Source organism: Galeopterus variegatus, unplaced genomic scaffold (assembly GCF_000696425.1).
Source record: "Galeopterus variegatus unplaced genomic scaffold, G_variegatus-3.0.2 Scaffold13, whole genome shotgun sequence".
Taxonomy (NCBI): domain Eukaryota; kingdom Metazoa; phylum Chordata; class Mammalia; order Dermoptera; family Cynocephalidae; genus Galeopterus; species Galeopterus variegatus.
The window spans coordinates 1041929-1046815 of record NW_007726124.1 but is presented as its reverse complement, the minus strand read 5'-3'; the positions used below and the strand labels follow the sequence as shown (position 1 = coordinate 1046815).

General features: G+C 43.2%; 1 non-coding gene across 1 annotated transcript; it reads left to right on the top strand.

Moving 5' to 3' along the window:
* Positions 1-366: 366 nt before the first annotated feature.
* On the top strand, positions 367-440 carry TRNAI-AAU. The gene has a single exon. It is a non-coding gene; the product is annotated as a tRNA-Ile (tRNA).
* The last annotated feature ends 4447 nt before the right edge of the window (positions 441-4887 follow it).

Here is a 4887-nt window from a genome sequence, read left to right as displayed (position 1 = left end):
GGTGTTTACCTAATGAGCAGAATGGGCCCTCCAACTTTGGACAGCAAAATAATTAAGAATCGGCTAGTCAGTATCTGAGTATTTATTGAGGGTCTTCTAAATGCTGTTCTGAGTTCTAGGAACACTGTGACGAGATAAAGTCCCTGACCATAATGAACTTACCTTCCAGTAAACAAACCAATAAAGAAAAATTTGGGTAATATGAGCTGTGAAGAGAAAATGAGATAGAAAGTGACCTGACTTGAAGGAAGAGGCTACTTTACTAGTGGGCAGGGAAGGTTTCTTAAGGAGTTGACGTTTGGGTGAGACCCACGTAAAGAAGACGCTGCCACATGATGACTTGTGCACAGAGCATTCCCAGGGGCTGGCTGGTTGGCTCAGCTGGTTAGAGCGTGGTGCTAATAACACCAAGGTCCAGGGTTCAATCCCTGTACTGGCCAGCTGCCAAAAAAAAATGAAAACAAATAAACAAAAGAAACAAAAAGGAAGATCATTCCTAGAAGAAGGCACAACAATTCAGAAGGCCCTGGGAAATCTGAGGGATGGATGAAGGCCAGTGTGGCTGGAGCAGGGTGGATGAGCAGAAGCGTGGTAGGTGCTGATTGGGAAGGAAAGCAGAGTCAAACCATAGATTGTGCTAAGGGTTTGGGTATTGCACGTAAGTGGAAGCTATTGGAGGGACAGTGATGTGATTAAGTAAATGTTTTTAAAACATCACTCAGACTGCCATCTGGAGAAAGGGGCTGTCAGGAGAGCAAGAATGGAAGCAGAAAGAGAGGACACCAGGAGAGTGTGTTCCAAAGCCTGGAGAAGAAAGGGTTCCCAGAGGATGAAGTGGTCAGCCTTGCCAAGTGCTACCGAGAAGTCTAGAAAGATAAGGATGTAGAATGGACCCCTGGCTTTGGCAAGGTATGGGTCACCGGAGACCTCAGTAAGAGCTGTTTAGTAGAGGGCTGCTATGGAAAGATTGGAGAGGACTGAGAGGAAATGGAAATGAAGATGTGAACAAAGCAACTGTAGTCAATTCTCTTGAGTTGAGTGGAGCCTGGTTTTGTACCTAGATTGAAATTCAAGATTCATAATGAAGAATTCACGTTCATCAAGCATTAACAAGAGTTCTACATTCTGCAAACTATATTTTAAAAGATAGTCATGTTATGATATTATCTGATGCTGAGATGGTCCATAACTTGATTCATAATAGTGATAGCACTTGGATGAGAAGATTGGGGCTGCTGAGAGAGAAAGAATTGCATCCAGCCTCTTTGCCTCCTTCAAGGATGTACAAGGACCAGAGAAGAAAAGACCAAGTTCTGAGAGTGAATTTGGAGAAGATGTGCTAGGACAAGACTGCCCTGCCCTCAGACTCTTACTAGAGCTTCAGGGCAGGCTTACAGCGTGACAGGAATAGCTGGACCCTGAAGCTGGTGGCAAGGGAGCGATCTTACTGATATTGGGTGAAATCCTCCTGTATAGAGAAGAAAGAAGGTAAAACGATGTCTTCTTGACTACAAATGCCTGAGAGTGTTCTGCTGCCCTCCAGAGTCTGTTCTTCCTGAAAATGTGAGGATAATGGCTTAGATCTAGAAACCAAAGACATTCCCAGCTGTGGTTGTGGATTTCAGGGGGTAGACAGAGGTGGATGGAGTGGGAATGGAGGGGGTGCATGGAAAAGGCAGCCCCTCCAGCTCAGAGGTGTCTATACAGACCCCTGTGGCTGCAGGAGACTCATCTCACCTGCACACACTTTAAGCCAGGTATGTTTCCTGCAGTTTAAGCAAGTAGAAAAGCAATGAGATGTAGAGGGGAAAATTCTGCAAGGCATAAAAATATATTAATCTTATTATCCAGGGCTGCAGATGAGCCACAGCTGGAGAGCAAGGCTATGGGACACCGTTGAGGGAATCTGGTCAGATAAGCAAAAGCATCTCACCTCCGGGACTGTCAATGAGAGGGCATGGGCTGGTTGGAGTGGAGACTGCCAAATGGCTCTCTGGATAGCTCTTAAGATCTAACACAGGGAAGGTCTATTGGACAGGAAAGTTGCCCATGAGTGCTGACCTGCGTACTTTGAAGAGATATGTTAACAAGAACGCTAAAGTAGGGTGGGGGTGGGAGAGAGTAATTGTTGCTGACTTAAAAGAAAATTTGCAAAATTGTTAAAATAAAGGCTGGAATATAATTACTTATTGTGGAGATACCACCATTCGCTTAGGTATTCCTCTATTATCAGACACACAGAATGTTTCCAGTCGTTGCTGATGCAGCCTTTACCATGGTTATCATGCTACTGTGGAACAACCTGGAGAAGTGGATGCCACAGTGAGACAAGCAGGAAAACTTGGACATGTGCTGTGGTTTCAGCCATGTGAAAATCTTATGCAAATGGAGAAAGACTAGAAAGGGACATTGAAAAACGAAAATATATTCGTTAGAATTGTTGGCTTATGTGTATCTTGAAAAGTTTAAATTAATGCTATTTGTAGTTTAAATGCTCAGTAGATTTTTAGGCAATTATTTTAATAATAGTTTCATTAACAGATAAAATTGTGAGATGCTGGGCAAATGGCAGCCGAACTCATCCTGTTGTCCTTATCCACTTCTCTAATCCAAACATTGCACTTCTGCGGAGCCAAGAGGATGTGAGGCCTGGGAGTCTCCTCTACAGGAGAAAGCTGACACAGTTACTTTCTGCACTCAAGCCTGATGTATCAGTCCATTTCTGTTGCTTACAACAAAAATACTTGGAACTGGGTAATTTATAAAGAAAACGAAATTTACTGCTTACAGTTTCAGAGCCAGAGAAGTCCAAAGTCCAGGGAACACATTGATGAAGGCCACAGAGGAGGAAACAGTGACCCAGGGGTCTCACATGGCAGAAAATGGTGGAGCAGAGAGAGACTAATCTCTCATGTGTTCTCTTTTAAAGCCCTCAGAACCTTGCCCCTCACCACCATTATTAATTCATTCACTATGGCATGGTCCTACAATCTAATCACCTATTCAAGGTTTTCCCACCCTCAACAGTTACAGTGGGGATTTAAACTTCAATGAGGTTGGGGACAGAGGGGCATCTAATCTATAGCACCTGATGAGAGCATGAAGATCAGTGGTGGAGAAGCCCGGGGTGAGAATCACACCAAACCCTAGATGCCCAATATAGGAAGGCCTGTAGGTCCTGGGGGAAGGAGGATGAGCTTGTCCACCCAAGAGCTCCTTAGAGGTTGAGCTGCTCTCCTGTGGCCCAGAGGAGTGAGGGAGATGAGTCCTCTCTGCCCCAGAGGCTTTACCAGACAATCAGCTGAGGAGACTGGGGGACTGGCGATGCTTCCTCCTGGTGTTCAGGTGGGGTCTGGGCACTGGTTGTATTGCTGAGCCGTGGGCAGAGAGCGGTGTGTCTCCCACCATGCATGAATTGTTGCTGCTGTGGTCTGAATGCTTGTGTCTCCCCAAAATTTATTTGTTGAAACCTAACACCCCAATGCAATTCTATTAGGAAGTAGGGACTTTGGGGGGTGACTAGGTCATGAAGGTGGAGCCCTTATAAAAGAGGCCCAAGGGAGCTCATTCACTCCTTTTGCCATGAAACAACACAGCTAGAAGATGCCTTTATGAAGCAGAGTGAGCCCTCATCAGACACTAAATCTGCAGATGCCTTGATTTTGGAATTTCCAGCCTCTAGAACAGTAGAAAATAAATTTCCATTGTTTATAAGCCACCTAGTTTATGGTATTTTTGTTGTAGCAGCCCAAATGGACTAAAATGCTGCTACTAGAAGTTCTCCCCAAGTCTTGGTGATCCAGAGAGGGAAAATAGCAAAGGACAACTAAGGGAGCAAACAACCAGAGAAATGACCAACAGGCAGAGGTGCAGTAGGCAGTTCCCATGAAAGTAGAGCTGTTGGAGGAAACCAGCGACAACCTGATCCAAAAAATAAGTGCATTTAAGAGAGCTCCAGTACCACACATACACATGCACACACAACTTTCTCAGACCAAAAACGTTGACTTGTGAGGTAAAAACATTAGTAAATGATTTGGAGGATGGTCAGTGTTGAGACCTGAAATAGAGGCCCAGAAGACTAAAAGTGGTAGAAATATCTCACAATCCAGAACAAAAACATGGAGATGAAAATCATGAAGAAAACAATAAGAGACTCAGAAGATAGATCCAAGAAACTTCCCATGCAAATAACAGGAGTTGCAGAAAGATCAGAGAGAAATATGGAGGAGAAGACAGAAGAAAGACTGAGTTCCAGGAAAATTGATGAAAAATAATTACTGAACCAGAAAAATAAAGGGGAAATCTCATATGTGTCGAGGCAGAAGGATGAAGAAGCAAACTGTATGAGACTTCTAACTTGCAATACTGGAAAGGAAAATGCAGTGGCATAACATCCTCAGACTACTGAGAGCAGAGGACTGCAACTCAAGGATTTGATATCCAATCAAAATATCATTCACCTGTCAGGGTGAAAGAAAGGTATTTTCAGACAAACAAGGATTCACAGACTCTTTTATGCATATGTGGCACTGACAGATCTTGCCAAAGAATAAAGGAATTGGAATAGAGATTTAATATACAGAGGAAGATTTACTTCCCATTGACATAAATCAATGAGGTATGATGGACAGGTGGGGGAATGTAAAATTGATCTAATATTTTCACTATGTTGGGGATCATGAGGAACTAAAAGCATACTGAAGGCATCATCTTATGGGGAAGAGAATAACAGTAGGAGAATTAGGCATTTTTGTAAAGGAAAATGGGCTCTATCTTGTTTCCATATAATACTAAAGAAATACGAATATTAGGGGAAATAAAATGTAACCAATAGTGGAATAAAAAATTACAGTAAATCTTTCAAGTTAGTGAGGGAAAAAAAAA